This window comes from Elgaria multicarinata, chromosome 8 (assembly GCF_023053635.1).
Source record: "Elgaria multicarinata webbii isolate HBS135686 ecotype San Diego chromosome 8, rElgMul1.1.pri, whole genome shotgun sequence".
NCBI classification, from domain to species: domain Eukaryota; kingdom Metazoa; phylum Chordata; class Lepidosauria; order Squamata; family Anguidae; genus Elgaria; species Elgaria multicarinata.
In genome coordinates this window covers 19,535,377-19,562,377 of record NC_086178.1, presented here as the reverse complement: position 1 = coordinate 19,562,377, position 27,001 = coordinate 19,535,377, and the positions used below count along the sequence as shown (strand labels likewise).

General features: G+C 44.6%; 1 protein-coding gene across 3 annotated transcripts in view; it reads left to right on the top strand.

Moving 5' to 3' along the window:
• NLGN1 (neuroligin 1) overlaps positions 1–27,001 on the top strand; it is a 586,836-nt gene that overhangs the window by 314,729 nt on the left and 245,106 nt on the right. The window lies entirely within an intron of this gene.

The window sequence follows — 27,001 nt, the reverse complement described above, 5'->3', positions numbered from 1 at the left end:
TCTGAATGCCGGAGCCCTGCGTCTCTTCCTCCTTTTATAATGTTTGGCAAAGTAGAAGACACGATGCAACATCATCACAAGTTTCCCTACTTCCATGAGCAGCAGACAACAAAGTGGAGCAGCGATGTGGCAGAGCACCTCCTCAGCATGCAGAAAGTCCCAGGTTCAATCTCTGACATCTCCAAGTAGCTGCCTGAAACCCTGGACAGCTGCTGCCAGTCAGTGTTGACAATACTGAGCTAGACGGACTGTTTCAGAATAAGGCAACTTCCTACGTTCCTAGTTGCAATGCAATGACATCTCATTACAGAGGGAGAAGAGAAGAAGTTACAGGGCTGCTTCTTTTTGATGGTAGCCATAACCATGTGCTGGCTTGACTTTATCCCAATTACACTAACCAACAAGAAAAGGTAAAGGAAAGCTGTGCCTCCCTAAACATTGGACAAAACTCCTGCCAATCAAAAATGGCCCTTCCCAATTTGTTGCCAGCTTTTCAGGTGTCAAATTGGGGAGGCAGGAGGCTTGGTGGTTGTGGATGGGGACGGCGTGGTCAGGTTAAAGTTTGTGGCTGTTTATCCCATTGCAAAGATGGTTCCCTGACTTCTTTATATATTGCTACCATCAGCAGTGACAGAAATAACTAAACAAATGAAGGGGACATTGCTGCCTTCCCAATGGAGGAAGCCATTCCGACGCTTGGGGCAGATTCTACTTTTTCTCACACTCAACCTTGAATTTCAAGCCAAATGTTCCCCTTGGATGGTTTTTAGTTTAGTCCTAGACAAAACCTGCACAGACAGGTTGGTTTACTCTTGCCCTAGTCCAAAGCCAGGCATATTTAAGAAAGAAGGAGATAAAACAGGGCCATAAGGAGAACATCCCTCAGGCACACACTATCTAGAAGCATAAAGGCCTCCAAAACAAGTTTATTGAGCCACCCAGTACATGTCATGTAAAAGAAATCCTGTCAGGCCTTTAACAAATGAGAAGAGCTGACTCTATTGTAATAAGCCTTCAGTGCAGCACTATCTGAAGGTGAATACTTTTTGTCATCTCATTTTTATAGTAACGTCCACTCAGATTTTTTTTTTTTTAAAAAAAAACTGGATGTACCTTAAGCTTTCAATTAGTGAGCAGATGTCTAAAGCAAAGAGTAGCTGGAACCGAGAGCTCAATGACAGCTACTAATCCAGTAAAGGTCTGAGCAAAGACTGGGGGTGTATATATTTGTTGTCCCTGACTCATCCATTGTAGCTGGGGTTGCTTCTTCACTGGCTGTGATGGGTCTTCCTCCTCATGAGTAGGCACTCATTCCCTTGTAGACCTTTTCTTCCTGAGTAAACTGAAAGGGTCTTCTGGTAGCCAAGGCATGTCTAGAGGGGATGATATCCCAGGGAATTATCCCTGTGTGTCCACATGATGCACAGGGCATCCCGGGAGCAGGGAGGGATGATCCCTCCTTTGCCCTGGGATATTGCCCCACCCTTTAATTCTGATGTGTGGCCCGCTGTTGTGGTTTGGTCCTGGCTCCTTGTGAGTAATCACAAGGAGCCAGGAGCTGGGCATGGGGCACAGAGCTCTTCAGGAGTTCAATGCCCATTGGGGGGGGGGGAGTATATTTTTTAAAAAAATACTTTTGAGAAGGAGTGCTAAAGAGCTCATCTTGAGTTTTTTTAAAAAAATCCAAAATGGTGGGCATGATGTCCTCTTCCTCTTGGGACGTTGTGCACCATGTGTAGACGGGGGGGATGATCTCGCCATCATAAAATCATGAGATCATTGCCTTCCAACCCCCTCATCTAGCCATGCCCTAAGTTGGCCCTCTGATGATGACTATGAGCTAGGGATGTCCAGACTTCATGAAATCCATCCCATGTCTGTTTCGTGGATTGTGTGGTGTCATTCGTTCCCACATTCAATCACAGACAGATTCAATTTTTTTGTCGGTTATGCAGAAAAATATATAAATACTTCACAACAATTTACACAATTTATCTTAGTATGTAACACTTAGCATATTGTCCCCCATTCCATTCACCTTTACTCCATGTATATTTCCCAGCATGACATATGTCTCAAGAGAAACTTGCGTATTTTCCGGCGAATGAATGTGTGTAAATTTCGGGAAAGTAAAAAGTAAAAAACTGGAAGTCTGCGGAGGCTGGTCTGTAGCAGATTACGCAACTTGGATTCTTAGAAATTTGATCTGAGATTTCTCCAGCAACCCTACTCTGAGCATCCCACCTCATCTGTCATCACTGGTGCTCCAGGGAGCTGTGGGATGAGGGAGTAGAGTCAGGAACCCCAGCAGGGTGAAGGATGTAGATGGAGGGGTTCTTTGGGACCTCAGGTGAGACATCCCTGTTGCAGGACTCCTCAGGTTGCCTGATGTCTTCTGTAGGAGTGGGGTTTTCTGAGAAATCCAAATCAACCTCCTCCCAAGAGGTCTCCTCTGAGCTTCGGTCAACCAGGAGCCTGACAGCAGCAGAAGATAATCAGACACCACTTCAGATGGCCTGCTTTGGCTTACCATCACCAAGACTCATCTTCTAGAGCCAAATGGAGACATTTTGCATGGAGAGAGAAGTCAAAGGAATGCTCAGAGTATGATGCCCCCCCCCAAAAAAAACAGGTGGCATTGATATGCCCACTACCATAATGCATGCTTGAGACTATCTCCCACCTGCTTGACCATGTGTAACAAACTCTGGGATCTGCCAACCCCAATGTCCTCTCCCCTTCAGACTGAGGCTGAGTTCTCAGTAGTTGAAGGAGGATGGTCTCTGAGCCATCTGCATTCTGACAATAAGCTCATGGGAAGATTCGTCCTTGACTCCTGAAGAGTCTTGGGCCACAGCTAGACGTAAGGTTTATCCTGGGATCATCCAGGGTTCGCCCCTGCCTGAGCACTGGATCCCCTGTGTGTCACCTAGATGAACAGGTTTGACCCCTGGACGATCCAGGGATAAACCTTAGGTCTAGCTATGGCCTTGGAGAATCTCCTCTCCTGCTTCTTGTGTTGGTTGGTGAATTTCTGGCCCTTCTTCTTCAGATTCTGAGTCCGATAAGACTCCCCACCGGAAACCCCTTCTCCCACACTAGGGAGAACAGGCCTGAGCCTGACAAAATGCTTTAGATGGGCAGGGCTGGGTGGTTTCTGGCACTGAACCAACAGTTAAAGCTGGTTGCCCCCATTATACAGAGCAAAGATTTGTAGTGACCTCTCCTGTTTCTGCTTTTCTTTCCCAGACATTCCTGGCTTCTGCTTATTATATCATGCTTCGTAGTAAAAGGTGTAATTGCATGTCTTGTCCATATGATTTTCTTTAGTGGGATTGAGTGTGGCAACCTTCATACTTCAACCACTACAGAAGACAGTGTGGTCAAAACACAGTTGCCCATTAGACCCCTTCCTCGTGACTTTTTGCTTAAATACACTCTGTGTTCCATATGAATAAATGCTTGTACATATTCCAAGAGCCTTTACCCTGACCTTTAGATTGTTTCTCATGGTTGTGTGTGGCTGGTGGCAGGTCCGTTACCTGGGTTCTTTAATTCACTCCACATGGTGACTGTGAGTGCACAAGGAACCCTTACTGTGCAGTGGCTCGCTATGCAGATTAGGAACAATATTATGCACACCATTGCAGGCTTCTAGTTTTTTGAGGTAGTGAAGGCAAACGTTCCCATGGAGAACTGCTGCTCATGGAATGATTAAAAAGAGCCTGCACAAGAACCAATGTTTCCCTTTCATAAATAGAAAGAGTCTGTGGACAGGAGAGGAGGGGAGGCAGTTATGCCAATTCCCCTGCACCATCTTCCATGCTGTTCCTGCAGGCTTCCCCTCTGCTGGATTCTGTGAACAGAAAGGCACACTAGGAGCGTATCTACATTAAAGGAAGTTGTGTTGTTTTGCTGGGGCTTTTGTGCTTCCTGATTCTTTGGAGCAATTGTTGTGGGCTGCATTACATGGGAGGAGAGGGGAGACAAGGGGTCTGAATTGAATACTTCCCCTCTATCCAGTTTCACTAAGTTCTACTGAGGCAGTGACATCTAGTGGTGAAAGATCCTGCTGTTTCCTGACTATTACCACTTTAACAGTGGTTCTTTTTATCCTGGGATTTCCGGAGAGTTCCATGGGAGATGTCCTGGTTGTTGATGATGTCCTGAAATTGACCCGGAAATGTCCATGAGCGGCCAATCACAAGTGTGCAATTAATTGCTCATTTAGACGAGCTCAACTGTGTATGGCCTTAGCTAGACCTAAGGTTTATCCTGGGATCATCCCAGGGTCATCCCTGTTCATGTAAATGAGACACAGGGGATCCCAGAAGCAGGCAGGGACGATCACGGGATAAACCTTAGGTCTAGCTAAGGCCTATCTCTCCATGCTCATTTCATCACACTGAAACCAGAGGAAACTATTTGCCCTTATTCTGGCCATTTTTTTTTGGTCATATGTGAATTGTGGGGGCAAGGTTTAACCTATGTTTCTATTTGAGTGTGCCGTTTCACTTTTACCAAACCTCTGTAACGCTGGCAACACCTTCAATCACATTGTGTTGAGTCCGGAATGGGATAGAGAAGAGAACGTCTGGATATGGGCAGGCATGTTTGTTTTAGCAACATCTTTTTTCTGTTGGGAGTGGGGAGGGCACCAAAATAAAGTGTGAGATTTTCTCTCCTGTCTTCTCCTCTCAAGAGAGCTTATCGAGGCCAAAACGCAACTCGCAGCTGCTGGCTTGCACAGATGCCACCTGCTACACTGGCCTTTGTGGTCGGGGAGGCCAGTCCGTTATCTCTTCCCTTTGGAAATCATCAACCTCATTCGTCCTTTGTCAACCAGGGCTCTGCCAGAACGTGAGCTTTTCAGCTGGAATAACATCACGGGTGCCACAATGACCCTGGATTCTGATATTTTGATCAGGCTTCTGGCAGTGGAGTAACCCAGTTTGGATGTACATAATTTAAAGATATTAGTTGTCCTGAACTTTTCGCATTGGGTTGGATATGAATATTTCATCTCTTTAACCTCCACTAAACTCTTCCCTCTCTCACTTTCCTTCATGGCTCTGCTCTCCTTAAAGACAGATTCAAGGCTGTCTTTGTTGTTTTTAAAATTCCCTAACCTAACTGGGGCCATTTCGACACCTGCCTTTTTTCCAGGGATCATCCCGGGATCATCCCTGTGCATGCAAATGACACACAGGGGATCCCGGGAGCAGGCAGGGATGATCCCTCCATTTTCCTGGGATAATCCTTAGGTGTAGAAAGGGCCTGGGTTTCTCTCTCTCTCTCTCTCTCTCCCTCCCTCCCTCCCTTCATTCCTTCCTTCATACTGATCTATCAGCCCCCTTCATATGTCATCTAATAATAAAATACGTATTTTATTGTAGTGTACTGGTGTTTGCCTTTCCCCCAAATCCCACACTATTTAACGTGGCAAGTTACTTAAGGTACAATGTTTAGGGTACAATGCTTAGGCAGAAAAGAAATTCCCCCATGCTGGGAGTTGTAGGACTTTTCTCTTCTTCTGTCTAAACATGCATAGAATTGCACCCAGATTTAAAACATTTTTAGATCACCCTTCATCCTTTCTGTAACGCTGGCGACACCTAAGAAATGCTTACAATTTGAATGCAGTAAAATAATAGCAACAACAATCATGATAAAAGATATCAGATTAAAAAAAAATCAAGGCAGACTAAGAGATTATACAAACTAAAATGCCTCGATAAATAGAAATGTCTGAAGCTGCTGCCAGAAAGATTCTAAAGGAGATGTCAGGCAGCTCTTTAGGGAGGGCATTTCAAAGCTGGAGTGCGATGCTCAGGCCTTTCCTTTGTGATTACATTTAAGGAAATTACTTACTACTTACAATAAGGAATGCACTAAGGAATTATGCATGAGTAAGGCTATGTACACCTTTTGCTGGGGAACATGGGTGGGAGGGTGCTAGTGCACTCCTATCCTGCTTTTGGGTTCCTGGTCCACATCTGGTGGGCCACTGTGTGAACAGAATGCTGAACTAGATGGACCCTTGGTATGATCCAGCAGGGCTCTTCTTGTGGCCTTAATTAGTACAGGGGTAGACCACCTTTGGTGGCCATTAGGAAATGTGTGAAATAGTGCTGGACACAACCGTTAAATGACTGCCCCGGGTGGGCAAGGCGATTCACAGAGGAAAAGTAAGCTGTCCAGAGGCCTACAGGGGGAATTAAGATGGGAGCAGCTAAAGGCTCACACTGCTTTGAAGCAACCCCAGCTGCCAGTAAGAAAATATAACAATAATTAAAAAATTGGGAGAAGGAGTGTCATAAGAACATAAGAAGAGCCATGCTGGATCTAGTCCAGCACTCTGTTCACACCATGGCCAACCAGCTGCCGAATAATAAAGCAAGACATGGTGCAACAGTGCCCTCCCACCCATGTTCCCCAGCAACTGGTTCACACAGGCTTACTGTCCCTCAGAAAGCTTGAAGAAAGGTATCTGGGGGTACACTGATGCCCATGCACACCACATTGTCTACTCCTGAATTAGCATGTGCAGACTTTATGCAAATCTGCACCCTCCTTTGTCTTCTTTTTGAATGGTTTGTTTCCTCTTCTTTGGAAATGGGTAAATGGCCACTCTGTTGTTACAGGAAGTTTCCACTTCAGCTCCATTGGTGACAAGAGAGGTGCAGAACTGTTATAACATCCTATACCTGGTGCAGTCACCTTTCCCAACCTGATGTTTTGGATTTGGGATGTAGTCGATGTCAACTCATCAACCCCAACCAGCCTGGCCAATGGTTAGGAATGCTGGGAGTTTCCCCACCTGATGCCCTCCAGATGTCATCCAAAACATCTGGAGGGGACCAAGTTGGAGAAACTCCCCCTCTCTGTCTTGGGCCATAGCTAGTCAGGACTTTATTCCGGGGTGATCCCTGTGCGTCCACATGGCACACAGGGGATCCCCAGATCAGGGAGGGATGATCCCTCCCCTGCCCCGGGATATCGCTCTCCCCTTTGGCCCAGGTTTTTCCAGAGTCCCGGGCTGAACCTGAGACCATGGAACATGTGGCTGAGTGCCGTGGGTTGACCCAGTTCCGCTCGATTCCTCATGAGGAGCTGGGAGCTGCGCACAGGGCACAGGGCTTCTCAGGAATGCTGCGCCCATTGGGGGTAGGGTGGGGGAGCAGGGAAAGTAATTTAAGTTTAAAAAAGTACTCACCTTTTGCGCACGAGCGTTTGTGCGCTGCTGGCCCTTTAATAAATAAAAAATGGTGGGCGCGACACCTCTCCTTCTGAGGTCGTCATGCATCGCATGTAAACAGAGGAGGGAGCTTGTGTTAAACACAATGCAAGATCTTCCCTCCTCCGTTGCGGAATAACAGGTAAGTCTAGCTAAGGCCACAGTCTTGCTCTTGTCTTTTAGATCCACCCTCAAACCTTAAAAAACAAACAAACAAACAAAACCATCTTCTGAAATACCTTATCTGTTGGTTAATTGGCCCAACATCTCTCCCTCATTAGCTTTTCTCATTTCTGTACATCTTCCTCCACTCCGAACTTGTCGGTCCTACATTGCAATCCCTCTGGGCAGGAATTCTGTAACTCTTGTGTCTTGTGCATTGCCTAGCACACCGCTGATTCTAAATAAATCTTCAGCAGGCAGCAGTACAGTAAGTAGAATGTAAATAAATAAACGTAGCAGTAGTGCTAGACCACTTTTCATTCAGCTTAGTAGCACTGAGAAGGTGCTCCAAAGCTTATAGACCAAGGGCTCAAGAAAAATTCATCGCTGATAGCAGATAGTGAATTCAGATGCACTCTCTGCACCAGATAACAGAATATGTTCCTGTGAATCATTTAGAAGGAGAGGAACTTATTTGCAGCTGAGATGGGCCATGCATGCCGTGCTTGTATACAGTAGGGTGACCAACTGTCAGGATTTCCCCGGATTTGTCCTGGTTTTTGTTCTTTCCATGGTGTCAGGGGGGATTTTCTATAATTTTCAATAATGTCCTGGAATGACACACCTTCCTCTTTAAGGCTGCCATTAGCAGGGCAAGGAGTTGCTGAAGAGTTTGGGTTTGTGTAATGGTGCAAGTTTGGAAGAAGCAGGTGGGAACGGAAGTGAAGCTGGGGCGTCTGGGATGTAATAACTTTGATAACTGATAATGAGATAATAGTACATAAATTTTGTAAAAGCATAGAGATCTTGCCATTAGCATGGCAGGAGGGAATGACATGCTTTCTTGAGGCACATCATTCCCCCACCCCGAGCTCCAATTGAGGTCTTAAAGGGGAAAGTGGGTCATTCGTGGACATTATAGAAAAGGCCCCAATTGGAGTGGATGGTGGTGGTGCAGAATGAAAACTTTCCCCCTCCTCCACTCCAATCGGGTTCTTTAAGGTGGCGGGGGAATAATGTACTTTCTGCAGGACTCAGAAAGCTGCTTCCCCCCCACACACACTAGGTGTCCTCTTTTTTGGTTTCCCAAATATGGTCACCCTAGTATACAGGGGAAAAAAACTAGTCTTTTTCCTGCTAAGAGGCAAGCTGCTTTGGTGAAGCACAGTCTGAGCTTGTTACAAGCTAATTCTAACTTCCCATACCAATAGAGTGTGGGCTAGCATGTTGTGTGAACCCAATCTTGTCTGCAATTCTATGCACACGTATGTGGGAATAGGAGCTCCATTGAACCTGGGTTTGAATCAGAGTAAATACACTCAAGAATAGGCTACTGATTATACAAGTAATTAGGGTTTTTTGAGTTTTTTGTTTTGTTTTTAAGGAAATCTGTTTTTAAAATTCTCCATTGTAGCTCCATCAGGAAACTGTTGTAATGAATGGCTGCTCAGTACATAAGATGAACTTGAGATGCTTTTCCTGTTTGAGGTCCTCTATAGTTGGGTGTTTCCCCTTTTTTATTTATTTTTTATTTTTTAAACTCAATGGAAACAGAAAGATTTTGAGCTCCATCACACCTGGGAAAAGACCGTGGCTTCTCCACTTCTGGTTTAGTCGCTCAGTTGCTTCCTGATTGAAAACAGGAAGTAAACAATGAACATGAGGCCCATCCAGTCAGGCGTTGTAATCATTATTATTATTATTATTATTATTATTATTATTATTATTATTTATTTATTTATTTATATAGCACCATCAATGTACATGGTGCTGTACAGAGTAAAACAATAAATAGCAAGACCCTGCCGCATAGATAAAACAATAAGGAGGGGAAGAGAATGCACCAAACAGGCAGTATAAAAGTCAGAGCAAAATCAAGTTTTAAAAGCTTTAGGAAAAAGAATCATGCTGCTTCTCCCACACACAGCAGGAGGGAGCAGCAACTTCCAGTTTTAAAAATATTTCAGACTTTTTCTGGCTTTTCTTGCGGCACAAGGAAGGCCAGAAGGGGCAGAAGGCGTGCAGGAGGCAAACGATGTCATGTGAGGGACCTGCGAAAAATCCGTGAGTGCGCTGTAACGAGCGTGCAATAAAACGCTTGTCTGATGAAGCCCTTTGAGAAGTCAGTTTGATTAATTGATTCAGGGGACCAAATTTGGCAGTTTAAAGATGAAAAAAATATATTTTAAAGATTGTGCATTCAGTCGCCATCTCTTATGGAGTCTCACTGAATTACTCTGAAAGCCCAAAGAGTTACGACGCTGCCCTTCGTAAGCCTGGTGATGATTTGCTCAGAGCGCGTCTGCACAGTGGCTCCCATCACAAATTGTGTCATTTGTCTCAAATCATTATCCTGTGAGGTGACTATAGAGGTTCAATCTGTCAAACTGAATGCTGCTTCCGTGATTATCCAATTTTAATGATTATGTGTGCTGGAGAAAGTGAAGGCTTCGTAGGCTAGCCAAATCCAACTCACAGGCAACCTCTCAAAATCGTGCGCAAGTGCCAGTCTGAAAATCGGCACATGGATTGAGTTTGTCCTTGAGGCTGAAGGAGTCAGCGACTGAAGATTGGGCAGCAGGACTTCCATTTTGAGATTGGGTTTAGATCAGAGGTGCACAATCCTGCTGGAGTGGCAGGGGGCAGCATATGCACACATACACCTGCACCCACGTGTACATTCATGTGCAATTCACATCACAATCAAACCCTTCCTCTCTGCATTGCAGGAAGGTCAGGGTGAGCACAAGTTCGGGCCTGTGACCTTGAAGATAGACTCACTTCGTGCAGAGCTGGAAATGCTGCTCATCTGGCATGGGCACGTTCTCCAACCTGCGAAAATGGGGTGACGATTCGGTAATTTCTTCTGGGAGCCTGGGAGAAGTTCTAGCAATTTGCAGGAAAGGTGGCTTATCGCGAGCAGCAGTGATGGCTTCTCCCTGTTACTCCTTTAAACTTAACTCTTTCATTGCTGTGAGTGGGAAAAGATCTGTGTGATCAGAGAGACCCTGTGGAAGCATTAAAACTGCCACCTAAAAAGACCCACGGTCTAGGAATGGGCTCTATGGTCCATTTGTTTTATTTTGTATTTTTACCCATACACTTTGTTATTTTATTGCTGTGTACAATCCCGAGTGCCTCGAGCTGGAAAGACAGTAAAGAAATCACAGAAATCAAATCAATTGTTAAAACAAACAAAGAAAGAAACTTTAAGCTTCAAAAGTGCACCTAAAATGCTAACACACATCTTTAAAATAAATTGTGCAGATTGGACCCTGCACACAATGATGAGTTTTACCTGGGAAGTAGCCTCCGTGCACTGCAAAAAGATCTATTTGCATAAGAAAGGTTTGCTCAAGGAAGGTTTGCTCCATTTTAGGATGAAGTCCTAGTTCTGTCTAAAGCAATAAAGTGCTATTTTTAGCCACCACTGCACAAATGTCAATGTAATTTTTATTAAAATATTCTAATTAAGAGAGGCTCTCCACATTTAGCTTCACTCTGCCCCTTGACATGCATGTCTTGGTTTCTATTAATGCCACTGAGAGGCTGAGTACCTGTTAACCGATGAAGAGGTCTTCTTTTTTTAATCTTCAAAACTGAGGAAATGTAATTTATCATACCCATATAGAAAAGCAAAGTAGGGTACATTTATCAGAGATTAAACTTGAGTGATCTGTGCCTTGAAATGTCATTATAGTGCCGTTTCAAAAAGATAGCTTAATAAAGACTAATATTATTTTATCAGGAAGTTAACTACAATTCTGTACAGGATCCACTTTGAAACTTTAATTGATAATTAAGGCTGGCGTTTTGCCTTACCTTTTAACAAAATAATAATGCCAATTCATACTCTGTTCATTTTTTTCCTCCATCATCAAACACAATTTGAATGAAAAGCATGCTGGACCTTTTATAAGACAAATCCAGGTACACTCCAATTTTAGGGGACTGAGATTTGGAGTACACTTCTTCACCAAAGTTTTCTTAGTATAACCACCCCACACATACACCAAATTGTAACGTTTGTAATTATTATTTCCCCAAGTGATTATTTTGTACCATCAGATGGACACTGTATTTTTGATTTTGGGCTTCCATTTAGGCACACTATTGCAACAGCTCTTGAGGACCTGCTGGTGATCTTGGGGGTTCTTTAAATGAGGTATTTATAACATGCTCAAGTCTGACCACTCATGGATGTCCATGGGTGATTTTGACAAGACTGAGCCTCCTGCACATCTCCCACTCCATTTCCCAGCTTTATTACCCAAAAAAGTAGGCATGTGCTCTGCTCCGATTAGAAGCGTAGAAGCAGGAGCGAATTGGCCTGCTCCACCTTGCCCAGAGGCGGAGTAGAAGCGGACCGCAGACCCCTAGAAGCAAGGCGAAGAGAAGTGGCCATTTTCGGAGCGCTCCTCTTTCCGCAGTCCGGTCCGATCGCCATCTTGAAACATTTCGCCCGTAGGATTGCATTGCGGAAAAGAAAGGGGGATAACTGTGTTGTTTTTGAAGCTATCCTTCTGAAAATTCTTGTGCTTAGAGAGTCGTGGATGGGGGTCATTTTGAGCCTACTCTCAGCTCTCTGCATGGTGCGGTTCATGTGCTAGAATTTTTTAAAAAGTAGGGTAAAGGCGGGAAAAAGGTTACCTGTTTCGATTGCTGAGGGGCAGAGTCAACTCCCGGTCATGATCGCACGATCCCAAAGTTGGAGGAGGGGATAGGCAAAATGGGTAACTTGGGATTCTGGGAACTTCTCTTTCTTAGTCTGAACGGACTTTTCCCAGTGTTTTTTAAAACAGTAGCCCCACCAAATGCACAAACACAACCTGAAATCATATACTAAGCCAATAATAAGAGAGCACTGCTACCCACCCTAACTTTGGAGAACAACTGAAAAGATGTGGTGCAAGGAGATGAGCTCCCCTAGGTCATGCCATGTGGATGTGCCCCCACTCTCTCCTGTACTTGGAGGGCTATCAGAGCCCTCCAAAGAGAGTTACCTGGTGGAGCAATGCCTATCATGAGTTGAAGTGAGAGCTTGACTTCTTAGTTGAGCTCTCGTGGTGGAGCAATGACTTTCATGAGTTGAACTGACAGCGTTGCTTCTTAAAAGACTGGTCACTAGGACCAGTCAAATTGGCAGCTGCTTCCCCCTCCCCTGAGCACGTCCCCCTATTACTGGTAAAAGACAGATATAGCCTTTTTTAAAAAGTTCTTCTTCTTGTTTATTCAGCAACACTGCTGCTTTTAATTCCACCCCTCCCTTGTTTGTTTGTTTATTTATTTATTTATTCCATTTTATATCCATTACTGGCTTATCCTTGGCTCACTTCCTTATGCCCCCAGAAATGTCTGCTGCCTGCCTGCCTTCCTTCCCTCCTCCCCTGCCCGCCTCGCAGGGATGTTGTGTGTGTCTGGCTTTGACTCAGGGGATAAGTCTTTCCTGCGCTCACTTGGAGTTTTGGAAGTTCCAAATCCATTTTTCAAGTGTGGAAAAAGATTCATAGGTTTATCTCTACTCCCCAATTCATGGCATGTTGGGATTTCCTTTGAAATGGCCCCATTGAGCTGTCTGCAGGTTTAAGCCCCACCAAAAAACAGGGGATGATGGGATTGCATTGTACCTTGGCAAGATTGTGGGTCTAGATGGCATCTGTGAGTTTGCTCACTTCCCTTTTTTTTATCTGTCCAAATGTCAGACAGTCCACGTCTGCAAATGGGGTGCCTGATTTTCATAAATTCCCCAAAATCAGGGGATGGTGGGACTGCCTTGAGTCTGGGCGTGCATGTGTATCCCTGGATAAGCTGTCATGGTGGCGAGTTTGAGGTTTCTAACGTGCACATTGACGGAGCTATCGAAAGGGGTATGAATGGGGTGCCCGATTTTCATAAATTCCCAAAAAATCAGGGGATGATGGAACTGCCTTGAGTCTGGGTGTGCATGTGTATCCCTGGATAAGCTGTCATGGTGGTGAGTTTGAGGTTTCTAACGTGCAAATTGACGGAGCTATGGAAAGGGGTGTGAATGGGGTGCCCGATTTTCATAAATTCCCCAAAAATCAGTGGATGATGGGATTGCCTTGAGTCTTGGCGTGTGTGTGTATACCTCCATGAGGTGTCATGTTGCCAAACTTGAGGTTTCTAACTTTAAAAAAAAAAGTTGTATACTTTTTTAGCTTAATGCAAACCTATGGGGGGGAAACGGAGCTCCGATCCAGATCCGGAGCTCCGCAGCGGGCATGGGCGGAGCGGGGGTGGAGCGAAGCGGCCCGATCTGCAAATCGCGGATCTGGAAGAGAAGCAGAGCAGGGGGTCCGTGCACACCCCTACAAAAAAGTAAGCCTCAGAAAACCCAACACTTTTGAAATATGCTGGGATTTCTCTGGATTTCCTGCTGTGTGCAGGTGAAGTTGTGCTATAAAACACCCACTAGAGTGTGCTGTCCCATTGAACTGTATGGCCCATGTTGTCACTGCTCTCTTCCCTGTGTAATTTCAGCTCATTTCAAATGTGGAAGAGAAGCAGGAAACAGAGTGATGGTAAGGAAATATGATTTCTCCCTGTCTGAAAGTCCTCATAGAATGTCTGGATCTATAGAATGGGACCAGTCAGGGCACATTGGTTCCTCTACAAAAGTGGCCTGCTTCTGCGTGGTGCTTCTGGGGAGATTAATTTTTGCCTATTCCCCTTCAACCCTTCAAAAACTAGGGCCAGCAGCCATAGGGTCCTTGTCTTTCTCCAAGATCTCATTTTTTTCTGGGTTGTCCTGACAGAAAGATGGTGGGTAATGACATGCATCACTGGCATCACCTTACCTGACATAGCTTCTTCCACAACAAACAAACAAAAAATGCAGTTCTGTGTTGGGCTGAATCAAATCTTTTCCCCTCACTTGCTGGAAATAAGACTTTTGGGGACAAATAGAAGGTTGTATATGTTTATAGAAGGTTCTATAAAATGGAACAGAAGGAAAAGATAACCCACACACACTTGCACTATAGTCCTAATCTAGACCCCCTCTTCCTTCAGTGGATGCTTTTATTTAAAAAGAAAAGAACCGTGTGTTAAACATGTAAGAAGAAACATACTACTAATGTAACACTCTACTAATGTGGCATGTTGGCCATAGCTAGATGGGGCAATATCCCGGGGCAATCCCCGGGATCGTCCCTGTGCATCCACATGATGCACAGGAGATCCCGAGAGTAGGGAGGGATGATCTTTCCCTGGGGTATCACCCTACACTTTCAGCCCCCTTTTTCCATGATCTCAGGATGATACCGAGACCACGGAACATGTTGGTGGGCGTCGCGGTTTGTCCTGGCTTGTCGTGGTTACTTGCGAGGAGTCGGGAACTGCGCACGGGGCACAGAGCTCCTCAGGAGCTCTGCGCCCATCGGGGCTGGGGTGGGGTAACCAGGAAAAATTGTTTAAAAGAACCCCTTACCTTTTGCACATGAGCGCTTGTGCATCGTCTCCTTTAGGGAAAAAACCCTCAAAATTGCCGGTGCAACATCCTGTTCTTCTGAGGTCATCGCACGCTGCATGTAAACAGAGGGGGAGATCTCACGATAAAAATATTGTGAGATTATCACCCCTCCATCGTGCTAGACCCGTAGGTCTAGCTGAGGCTTTAGTTTAGCCCTAAATCTCACTGTATCAAATCAGACATTCATAGGTAAGGGGTGCAGAGGATTACAACTTGAACAACCTTTTAGCCGTTAAGCATTTTATACAGCAGGGATGGTGTATGAGGCCTGAGCCAGCATAGCCAATAGTGGGGGGATAATGGGAGTTGCAGTCCAAGCAGGTCTGGAGTGCCACACATTTCCCATTTTTGTTATACACCAACAAGTTCCATAGGAGTGATTGTCAATATTTTTATGCATTAAAATTTGAGAACATTCTGCACAAACAGAAGGAATTCCAAAGATAGCACAATTTCAATTCCCTAAAAAGGTGCATCGTTTTTAATATATCGATGGTCTTGTGATAATATCTTGGGTAAGGCAACATATTAAACAGCCGTAGATTTAGGAGGAAAAGGGAAAATGTTTAGATGTATGAATTTATAAGAAACTGTTTTAGCCATTATAAGGTCTGCTGCTTCTCTCGCCTATAGCTCCCCTCCTTCCAGCTCTGCAAACCTTTGCAGTTTATCTCAATTATTAACCAATATGAAAATAGTTAGACCTGAAATAAATCCATATTAACCTCTGTTGGAATAGCTTTTAAAACAAGGAGCCAAAAACCTCATCCGTTTGCAAGGAGGGGAGGGGGAGGAGGAGATGCATTTAAAACATATAAAAGAGCCATCCCTTCTACACGCTGGCAATTAAAACAGCAAGGACTAGCCAAGCAGGGATAACGTATTTGTGCGTGGACATCTTGCACCACAAGACGGCAAATGTCAGCAAACCTTCCAATTAAGTTCATTCTCGTTGCAAGCTCAGGATGAAAAAAAAGAGAGAGGGGGGATTGAGAAAAGACTTGAAGTGTGTTGGTGGGCGGCGCCGGCAGGCGGGCTGGTATGTATGAATAAATAAATAAATAAATAAATAAATACAGCACCTTCTAAGCCATCTAGGCAAACAGAATGCTTAGCAAAGACAGGACTAATTTGTCATAGTGTGGTCGCCATGGCAACAACAGTTCTTGGCGATCATGTGACCCAAGGCAGTTTCTGTTGACTGGTTCTGACTCACTATCAGTTTAGCAAAGGTTCCTCTGTTTACCAAGTGAAAGGGAAGGATCTCGCATTGATACTTGTTGAAAAGGCACGAAATCGTAGCATATGAAAGCATCTCTTTGTCTGGGCCGTGTTTGTTTCTGTTAATCTTAAAGCCCCCTCTACAAAGCCCCCCCCTTATTTATTCAACCTTTAAAAATGTGTTTCTCTGCTCACTGAGAAGGAATGTCAACTACAGTGGCTACAAAACCTCCTGGCCCAACAATCGGAACAAAACCTCCTGGCCCAACAATCGGAAACCCTTTCATACCTTGCAACATGTATCTACAATCGCTGTTCCCCCATTATGTAAACTGCTTGCTGATATTTGCTTACTTATTAGGCTGAATGGTGGAGAAGTGCCTCTCGTATGTGCTTGTGCAGCTAGAATACTAGTTGGCTTTGAATGTGCCAACTGTTCTGAACGTCCTTTGATTTCCTTCTCCCCCACCAATGTTTTGCTTAGTTTGAACTAAACAGAATACAGGGAAATGGGTTATTCAGGCAAATGTGCATAGGGATTAAATAAAAAGAAAGCACTCACGCACACACACACTGGGGAGTAGAGATGAATGAATCAGTCAGTTTTGCTTTCTTTTGTTCTTTTTTAATCTCATGTTCTTTCTGCCCTGTAAATGTGTGAACTTCAGTAAATTCTTCTCAAAAACAAACCAAGCCAAACTTCTCAAATATCTTCCCTAGCCAAATTTAGTAGGTTACAGCTATTCGCAGCATGGGCTATGGCTAGATCTACCGGGTCTAGCACGACGGAGGGGGGAGGATCTCACAATATGGTTATTGCGAGATCTCCCCCTCTATCTAAATGCAGCACGTGACGTCCTAGGAGGAAGAGGACCTTTTTTTTTTTAAGGAGTAGGAGCGCAGGAGTGCTCAAACACAAAATGTGAGTGTTTTTTTTAAAAAAAAAATAATTTCCCCACTCCTCTTACCCTACCCCCGATAGGCACAGAGCTCCTGAACAGCCCTGTGCCCGGGGCCCGGCTCCTCGCAGATACTCATGAGTAGCCGGGACAACCCACGACACTCGGCTGCACATTCCAAGGTCTCGGATCATCCCGAGATCACAGAAAAAACGCAACAGAAGGGAAGGGCGATATCCCTGGCCAAGGGAGGGATCATCCCTCCCTGCTCCTGGGATGCCCTGTGCAGTAAGGGCCCTAGAAACCAGGAGACACAAAGAGAGAGTACACCTGAGAGTACACCTTTCTACACCTAAGGGTAATCCCAGGGAAATGGAGGGATTGTCCCTGCCTGCTCCCAGGATCCTGTGTGGCATTTGGATGCACAGGAATGATCCAGGGACTATCCTGGGGGAAAAGGCAGGTGTAGAATCACCCTAAGCTTATAGAGGGACACAGGGGAGACTATCCTGGGATTTCCAGCTTCCAGGATCATCGCCCTACGTCTAAACAGCTGTGTGACGTCCCGGAAGTGAAGAGGGATGGCTTGTGAATCTCAGCCATTTTGCTTGAATCCTCTGTAGCCCATGCAGTGAGAACAGTGAATACCCGCATGAACCCAACCAAAATGAATGAGAGGTTTGCTGGCAGAGAGATTTGTGAGTTGGAGCCAACATCTTTCAGAAGTCCTCGCTGTCAAAGAGAGAGAAAAGCAACAGTTTCCACCAAGGTTGCTTTTAAAATTACAACAAATAAGCCACTGAGGTCAAATCAACCTGTCAGATACAGACACAGAATAACAAGGCCCCAATATGTAGGTAGCTGTCACCATAGCTCTATTAAAACAATGTCTGCTTTTGGCTTTGATGGTCATTGTACATAACATAGCTGAGGGGCCTGCCTCTGGCACAGAAGCCGGTTTAATTATTTTTGTGGTTGTTCTATTGTGCTGCTCATCTTCAATTCTGTTCAGTGCTTTACAGTAGCTTCTGAAAATCTCTCTTTCCAAGTCAATTTGAAACAGCAGTCTGGTTCGCACATCACAGCAACTCACACATTTTTAGGTTTGCAGGTTGTTTGGAATGAGGTAGCATGCCAATGTGCACTAACTGATCACTCCCACTGCAGACTGAAGCAGCTAAACCCAGGGATGGAACATTTATTCATGTGTCTGAACCAGGACCTCTGGCTTGCTTCACCTCTGTAGGAGAGGCCAAAATTCTTCATTTCAAAGATCAGTTTGCCTCACTCCTTGTTTTTAACCTGTTTTGTTTTTTGTTTTGTTTCATTTGAAAGGGAAAAGTGCATTTTTCAAAAAGTGCACACTCCCCCCCCCCACTGATTTTGGCATGAAAGTGCTAAATTTAAAGGCACACATTTTTAAAACTGTACATTTTTAGAAGTGTGCATTTTTCTTTAAAAAAAACCACCCTTTTGAAAATGCATACTTAAAGTGTGCATTTCTTTAAAAACAACTTGCATTTCTTAACATGCACATTTTAAAAGTGCACATTTTTTTAAAGTGTACATTTTGCAAATGCAAACACAGTTTCAAGAGTTTCCAGAGAACATGTGCTCCTATTTAGGGTGGTTGAACGCTCATGTGCTCGCCTTGGTGGGTGCTTTTCCCCACCGCCACATCCGCCCACCGCCTTCTCCTAATTTGCATTCAGCATATCTTGTGAAAAAGCCTGTATTTGTACAAACCATCAGCACATGGGTGCTTTCCGCACTATCAGGGACCCTGCAAAAAGCAACGACTTCGTTTCTAGGACTTGGATGGAAAAGTAGAGAAACACTTTTTTTCAGTGCTGCTTCATTTAACATACAAATGTCAACATGACACTTAGCTCAGCACTAACAGGATTTATTAGGGAAGGATTTGCCAATAAAACAGCAAATATCATAATGACTTTATCCCTATATTTAGTTTGACCGCGTTTGGAATACTCTGTTCAGTTTTGTCCACCCACAATTTGAAAAATATAGAGGTCTAACAAGTACAGACAGGTACAATTAAAATGATATGGGGATGAAGCAGCTTTATGATTTATTATTATTATTATTATTATTATTATTATTATTATGGTCATTTTTTATTCTGGTCAGTTTTATAACTATTTTAGCTGCAGATTTTATTTTATGCTGGTTATCCATCCTATATTGCTACATGGCTCCTTTGGTGGTTTAATTATTAATTAAATTATTAATTAATTATTAATTAATTAATTTAATAATTTGTAATTATTAATAATTTGTAATAAGTCTGCCTATGAGGGTCAACTAGTCATGTCCGTTGCTGGTAAATCCAGTTATTTTTTTGGCCTCAACAGAGTTCTGTGTCTGTGAGCTGGGCTGAGGGCCCTTACCCTAAACTCCAGGAACATTTTTTGTGTAGTTGTTTTTTAAAGGTTCTGCAGTTTGTCCCAATTTCTGACCAATTGCACAAATTATGTGCAAATTTGCAGAAATGCAAATTTGGCTCAAATCTGTGGAAATTGCTCAGAAATTTGCATATTATCAGAAAGTTAAGCATTTTAAAGAATTTGTCCATTTTGAAAAAAAGTACACACTTTCAAGTTCATATTTTGCAGGCATGAAGACAAGTTTGGGGATTTGTGAAAAATTTCAGAAAGAAAATGGACAATTTCTTTAAAATGCTTAACTTCTGAAAATATGCAACTTTCTCAAAATGTGCAACTTTCCAAAAATACACAAATTTCCCAAATACACATATTTCTTAAAATACACAACTGTCTCAGAATGCACACTTCTGAAATCACCGATACTTAAGTTTAGGGGGAAAATTTTCACAGTATTGGAATTTTGCACAAATTTGCTAATTTTGCAGAACTTTCACATTGGATATCTGTCAATTTTGTATAATTTCATGCAAAACGAACAGTGATTGCAAATATGAGCACAAATCGAGGAAAGACAAGTGCCAAGCTGATGTATGGAGAATCTTGGCAAGCCTGAACATCACTGATTCACCCACCCCTAACCACAATTCACCTCCTTCATATGGGTCATCACCAGTGTCACACAACAAAATCTGGATCCAACCCATAGGGATTTTATAATTTATGAACAAAGTGGGAGTGATGGCCATCACCATTAGACTCATCTTGTGACCCTCGCGGAAGCAGTTCACTACTTGAGTAACAGTTCTGGGATTGAACCTGGGACCTCTTTCATGTCAAGCATGTTCTCAGATGCTTAGCTCCAGCCCTTCCCTCAAGCCTGTGATGTGTCTATGCTAATGCTGACCTCAGGGACATTACATGGCTCCATTGACTCCACCTGTCTCACCGGCTTTCTCACATCATAAAGTCCTAATGTTTCCATTCCCCATCAGTAAAGCCATGGACCGTTTTGCCTTGCCATGCTTAAACTCTGTAAGGGTGGACATTTCCAAATAGGTTTAAGCCTGAAGAATCCAAAAAGCAATCTCCACCCTCACAGGGAGTTCACTTCAGCAAATTGTGACTCCAATTTTACATTCGGCTTTACAAGGAATCTAAAGTGATAAAGGTAGAATTGTGCTTGGTTTAGACAGCTACAAATGATTGTTTTATCTCGTCGATGTCCAGGAATTGCTTTGTGCCCAGCAATTTATCACAATTTTTCCCTCTCTACAGACCATCAGTTACTTTTGTTTGACTGCAAAAAATGCAAACATTTTCCCTCTTTTCTTCTTTTTTTTCAAATAAAGAGAGAGAGAGAGAGACAGAGAGAGAGAGAGAGAGACTAATTAATATGCATCAGAAAGTAATTAGTTTATTGAGGCAGAGGAGAGAAAGACATATTGTGGACATAGACGCTTAATATTGAGCAAATTTTGAACAAAGAATCACGACTACAAATTTTTCTACTTTAAATTTTACTATTTAAAAACAATTAAAGATCTACAATTTTGCCATGCAGTTTATTTATTTATTAAATGTATATACCGTCCCATAGCCAAAGCTCTCTGGGCTGTTTACAAAAGTTTAAAACAGTGAACATTAAAAAGTATATAAAATTTTAAACCATCAAAAACATAAAAACAACAGTATCCATTTAATCAACAACAGTTCTGGGGTCCATTAAAAACGAACAAACTTAGCATATGTTGTTAAATGCTGTTAAATGCCTGTTGTACCAAAATGTCTAGTTTTGGTACAATAGCTAGACGAATTGTAATTTGACCTTCTTGGTCCATTCCGGATTTCTTCTTGCCAGCTTTGTGCCAATAGCCAGTGATCACACTGATGACAATAGTATTCCTAGACATCCCACTTCCTGTACTAATAGTTTGTAGGAATGAAAGGGGTGCTATATACTAAAAACCACTTAGGCCTGATCAGGATCCTTGTGGATAATAAATGCAAATGACCGCATGAAACTTCTATGCTAAGTGCTATAGCGATCATGTAGGTCTCTAATCACAGCTATTTGAGTTCTGGGAGCCTTGTATATGGGATTCAGCCACCTCACTCCCTGTGCCTTCAGGGAGGGTTGGCCTCAAGGGTAGGCATAGTTGGCCACCTGCCAAGGGCCCACACCCCAGCAAGGACCCACTGACAACCTCTTCATCCCTAACCATGGTGGCTGCATAACCATGGTTTAAATATGCTCACTAACCATTTGCTGCAAAAGGGTTAGCAGCCTAACCATGGCTTAGCGTGTTGCCTGAACAGGCCAGCTGTGGTGTGATGGTTGGTATGTTGGACTGGGAGTTGGAAGATCTGGGTTCCAGTTGCCACCCAGTCACAGACTTGCAGCCCAACCTACCTTACAGGGTTATTGTGAGGATAAAATTGAGAGGAGGAGGATTATGTGCATTGCCTTGGGTTCCTTGAAGGGAAAAAGGAGAGATATAAGTGTAATAAACTGAATTGGCATCTTTTAACACTCCGTAAAGCTACCAATCCTCTCCCCCCGCCACACCCACATGCAGCACTGAGGCCCATGTAGTGGCCACTGGTTGCCTGTTGCCCATCCCTGATTTAGATAAATGTGCATGAAAATATGTACATGTTTTCATGCTGACTTGAGAAACAAAACAAATTCACATACTGGTGTGGAAACAGGACAGAATGAACTTAATATAGGAAAAGTGTGAAACGGAGAGGAATCAAACTTGATAGATTCTTCCATCCCTTGGAAGAATCCTGACTGTGGTGAAGGTAAACCTGAGTGAGGATTGCGTGTAAGATTTGAAGTGATACTGCAAATGACTGTAGAATTTGCACAACCATTTTTGGTTCATTTTCAACATCAATGCTTTAATTGCTGGCACAGTGTTCAGCTGCCAGCTGAATCATTCATGAAATTATGATGCACATATATCATGGCCAGCCCAAGACATTTAGCTGCTTGAGGTGGAACAGCACATGGTGCCTAATGCACCCCCCACCCACCGCAGGCTAAGCAGCATATACCAAAGGATGGCCAAGTTATTTTGGCACTTCAGTCAGAAAATATCTCTCGCTCCCTGGCAGTAAAAACGCAATAATAATAAATTTAAAAACTAACAATTTGCTGTCCTTTCATGACACCACAATTAGCTGCCTGAGGTATCTTCCTTATTCTGCCTCACAACATCTCTGCTCAACATGAGTTGATTTGAAATAAATCCCCCTGATGTTCTTAAGACTAAACCAATGTCTCGTTCTAACGCAGCTTTCTCCAACCTGTCACCCTTCTGATGTTTTGGACTTCAACTCCCATCAGCCCCACCAACATGGCCAATGGTCAGGAATGATGGGAGTTACAGACCAAAAAATATGGAGGGCACCAGGTTGAGGGAGGCTAAACTAACCTGTTTAGGTGACTTGGGCCTCAGCTAGACTTAGCAGTTTAGCGAGACGGAAGGATGAAGATCTCGTGACGTTGCAGCCACCATTTTTAATTATTCCTTAAAGAAGAGCACATGAACGCTTTTTAAATTGTAAACTTATTTTTCTCCATTGCGGGACAACCGGCGATGCCCACCCACATGTTCCGCAGTCTCAGGATCATCCCAAGACCGTGGAAAAAACGGGCCTAAAGTGTAGGGCAAGATTCCGGGGCAAGGGAGGGATCTTCCCTCCCTAATCCCAGGATCCCCTGTGTGTCATGTGGATGCACAGGAATGATCCCAGGGATCGCCCCAGGATTTCGCCCTGTCTAGCTAAGGCCTTGGAGACACTTAACAGGGAGTGGCTTGGTTTCTTCACTAACTAGTCTGTGGTCAGACCCAGGTCTTGTCCGGTCAAGGATAAAGTGAAACAACAAAGAAAAGCACTAAGCAGAGGAAGGGGTGAATGTGACAGTGTGTCTGCAGAACTCTTCATTGCTCAGCTTGGAAGGGATGTATGAGAAATTTCTTTCAGTTTGTTACTGAGCAGAATTTACTCTATTTGCACCTCCCGGAACTGAATGCAGACCCACTCTGTGGCCAAAGTCTGAGCTTGAGATGTGATTCATGGAATCAACAAACAAACAAATAGCATTTGGAAAAATGTGCATGAAAACATGGCTACTTTTGGGGAAAAGTGTCCACAAATATGCTTTAATCAAAATCAAAATTGTGACAAATTTGCTAGGCACTTTGAGGACAAAATCATTTGTCTTTGTAGTGATCTAAATGAGATAGACCCTGTTGCACCAAGTTATTCAGTTTTCTAGGATCAATTTCTGTTGTTGAGGTCTACAAGAAACTTGCAATGATCCAGATGATGTGGAAGATCCCATTTATGCAGCATTAATTTTCAGAAATACCCGAACTTGAGCTTCACACATGATGGTTTATTAGGTCTAGCTGCGAAGGTCTGACCAGGTGGGTCCAGGGAGTAGCGAATGCACTTCTACTTGATGGTGCCAGCTGCCTTTAAAGGGATGATTGTGCAACCCCCCTTGGAAAAGCCATCTTTGGTCTGCCGCCCAGTTACAAATATCCCCTTCTAGGGCAAGATGCTGGAGAGAATGGTGGTGGTGCATCTGCAGAGGCTCTTAGAGGATACAGAGTATGTGGACCCATTTCAAGCTGACCTCTTGTTTGGCATTGGGTCCAGACTTGATGGATGTCCTTTACCAGGAAGTGTGGGGATATATGGACCTACCACTGTCCATTCCTGCCAGGCACTCACTGAGCCATCATAGCTGCCTGCCTGCCTGCACAAGCAGTGACACACGACCTGTGGGACGACCCAGCAAGGCCCTGGCAATCACTGTGAGGCCACCTGTCTTCCTAATGAGCAACCATCTTTGTGCAGAAATGGTGGCTCGGGTGTGTACGGAAATCAATGTTGCATAAATGGCCTCTTTACAGATCTCATTTATGTAGGGTGACCATATGAAAAGGAGGACAGGGCTCCTGTATCTTTAACAGTAGAATAGAAAAGGGAATTTCAGCAGGTGTCATTTGTATGCATGGTGAAATTCCCTCTTCATCACAACAGTTAAAGTCGCAGGAGCCCTGCCCTCTTTTGTATCTGATCACTCTAGTATAGCTCCTGCAGCTTTAACTGTGGTGATGAAGATGGAATTTCAGCAGGTTCTCCATATACACAAATGACACCTGCTGAAATTCCCTTTTCTATGCAACTGTTAAAGAGACAGGAGCCCTGTCCTCCTTTTCATATGGTCACCCTAATTTATGCAACCTTAATTTTCATAAATTCTCGAACTGCCATTTCTGTACAAAATGGCGGCTTGCTAGGAGGACAGGGTGCCATCAGCACGCATGGATGGGTCCAGTGGTAACTGGTGGGCAGCTTGGTGAGCAGGGTCCAGAATGCTGAATGGCGGGGGGGGGGGGATTCCGACAGACTCCACCTCCTGCTCGAACTCCCATGACATCCCTAGAAGAGGGACGGGGCGACTGTGACTCGGTTGCTTCAGCTTGATCTCTCAGCAGCTTTTGATACCATCGGCCTTGTTATTCTCCCGGACCAGTTGTATTTCAACCCAGATGGTCTGTTTTAGAGAGTGGGATTTGCGAATTGTGCCTCGGCCCCCTGGCAATTGTGTTGTTGTGTGCCGCAGGGCACAATCCTCTCACCAACTCTTTTTATACATTTCTATGAAGCTATTGGGTGTGGTCATTAGGGGATTTGAGGCAAGATGTCATCAATAAGCAGATGAAACCCAGCTCTATTTCTCTGTTACTCTGAGTCAGGTGTTATTTCTCTGAGTCAGGTGTGGCTGTGCATGACCTGGATGTGTTTGGATGCGGTGGTGGGATGGATGAGGGCCTACCAGTTGAAACTGAATGCTGATAATATGGAGACTCTATGGTGTGAGCAGTTCCCAAGTTCAAGCATTGTGGATAATTTAGCTGCCCTGGATGGGATCGGCATTGGATTAATTTCTGTCACTTGAAACTTGGTAGCAAAGAGCACTTATTACTAGGGCTGTGTATCTCTACCACGAACTGGTTCGGGCCCAATCCGGAACTTTCGGGTTGGGCCCGAAACGGTTCAGGTCGATCCGTCCCTCCCCTGATCCACTCCTGAACCAGATCTGGAATCAGATGCGAAGGGACAGATTGAGTTTCGGCCCCCATTTTGCCCCCTTCCCCACTTACTTGCCTCCGCGGTGATTACTTGCCTCCGCGAAAGTGCGTGATTACTTGCCTCCATGGTGGATGGCGGAGGTAGGTAAGTGGGGAAGGGTGGACAAAATGGGGGGCAAATAGGTCCCTCTTCCCCTTACCTGGCTTGGCCATCTGCCACTGTACAGACCGCGGTGGCGGAACCAGGTAAGCCTCCCTCCCCCCACTTACCTGGCGCTGCTGCCACCATCACCGCACAGTCAGCAGCAGCGCCAGGTAAACCCCCTCCTCCCCACTTACCTGCGTCCGTAGCGGTCTGGGTGGCGGCTTCAACTGCGGCCCAGGCCTCAAGGCAGAAACAGGCTGTGGCCTGTTTCCACCTTGAGGCCTGGGTTGCAGTTGAAGCTGCTGCCCAGACTGCTACAGACGCAGGTAAGCCCCCTGCCCCCTTACCTGGCTCTGCCACCATCACCGCATGGACTGTGGCGGTGGTGGAGCCAGGTAAGTTCCCTCCCCCCACTTACCTGCTGCATCTGTTGCGGTCCAGGTGGAGGCTTCAACTGAGGCCCAGGCCTCAAGTCAGAAGCAGGCCTGCTTCCGCCTTGAAGCCTGGGCCTTAGTTGAAGCCACCGCTGGGACCGCGACGGATGCAGGTAAGCCCCCTCCCCCCTGCCCCCTTACCTGGCTCTGCTACCATCACCGCACGGACTGTGGCGGCACCAGGTAAGCCTCCCTCCCCCCACTTACCTGCATCCGGACCTTCAGCCCATTCCAAACCGCTCCACGCTGATCTGCTTCGGAACCGGGCTTCAGAGGTGTGGATCAGCCCGCTCTGCTTCAGATTCAGGGATCCGAAATAGAGCGGAGCACCGCCCTACTTATTACCAGCTTAGACTGGTACAACAGCTGTGACCATTCCTGGACAGGCAGATTCTGGCTACAGTTATCCATGTATTGGTAACCTCAAGATTGTACCATTATAATGTTCTTTACGTGGGGCTGTCCTTGAGATTGTTTGAAAGCTGCAGCTAGAGCTGAACGTGGTGGCTAGATTACTCACTAGAGTTTCTTACATATGAATCCTGTGCTGAAAGCTCACTGCCTGCCAATTAGCTACCGAGCTATGTTCAAGGATATATTACAGCTGATATATAAAGCTCAGGGTCAGACCAAACTGGAGAACACCCAAAATAACCTGATGGAAAAGAGAGAACTTGAAAACTTTCTCATGATGTAGAAAAAAGAAAGTTTTATTATACAAAGAAGCTCTATTTTCCTACATCCTGAAAGCTCAGGGCCAGGTTATATGAGAGAGTTCCTTCTAATGTATAGGGTGCCCCAGTCTTTATGTTCCAATGAGGGAGGACTTGTTGACTGAAGCAGAAGCTCATGCCCAGGGTGCAGAGGAAGGCCTTCTGAATTGTGGAATG